This window comes from Scylla paramamosain, chromosome 31 (genome assembly GCF_035594125.1).
Source record: "Scylla paramamosain isolate STU-SP2022 chromosome 31, ASM3559412v1, whole genome shotgun sequence".
Lineage (NCBI taxonomy): Eukaryota > Metazoa > Arthropoda > Malacostraca > Decapoda > Portunidae > Scylla > Scylla paramamosain.
Window position 1 is genome coordinate 1,046,079 of NC_087181.1, and position 874 is coordinate 1,046,952.

At 38.9% G+C, this 874-nt stretch overlaps 1 non-coding gene across 1 annotated transcript; it reads left to right on the top strand.

Annotated features, from left to right (window-relative positions):
* Positions 1–270: 270 nt before the first annotated feature.
* Trnas-gcu (transfer RNA serine (anticodon GCU)) lies at positions 271–352 on the top strand. The gene has a single exon. It is a non-coding gene; the product is annotated as a tRNA-Ser (tRNA).
* The last annotated feature ends 522 nt before the right edge of the window (positions 353–874 follow it).

Sequence of the window (874 nt, forward strand, 5' to 3'; positions counted from 1 at the left end):
TCCTCCTCCTCCTCCTCCTCCTCCTCCTCCTCCTCATTATCCTCTCAAATTCCATGTGATTTTTGTCTACTACATGGTGTCACTTTTTTGTTTCCGGGCAGCTTCTGCTGGAGGGACGAGTGGGTGGAGAGCAGCCTTCTCCTGTAATATCCTGTCTCTCTCACTAACAGTGTACAATAGTTAACCAAACAACTTACTAAAGAAATCAAGGTCTGGTGCTGTTTGGTCTTCTTTTCTAAATATATATATTTTTGTAGATTTTTCCTCCATGGCGAGGTGGCCGAGTGGTTAAGGCGTTGGACTGCTAATCCAATAGGGTCTCCCTGCGTGGGTTCGAATCCCATCCTCGTCGAAGTTGTTTTTAATTGGTGAGTAAGAGCATACATGATTGCCTGTCTTTAAGGAAAAGTGCATCTAGTAAATACATATCAGCCCACACTCAAGCTGACACATCACACGTACACAAAATCAGTCGCAAAAGGAAGATATTTCTACATCGCAGCACGAAAACATACATAAACATTATAACAGAAGGAAAGGAAAATAGTAATTAATATTACAGCTTTGCAGATAATAAATATATTATTATATAAGTTCAGAGAAAAGGACAATTTCATCAATGAGGAAAACGCGATAGTGCACATGCATTCCTTGTTGACAAGGAATGTTTTCTCAGTTCACCAACTATGGACTGGAAAGATCGTGAGTTTATTAGACGATGCGCAGAGAACACAGTAAAATTTTTGCACCTGATAAAGAAATATTAATATAAGCAAAACCCTTAACCTGACGAAACATTCCTAAAACATTTCAAGTCAGACACCATATTAACAAACCACTACTGATCTTTAACTAATGTCTAGCAATGGGTAAA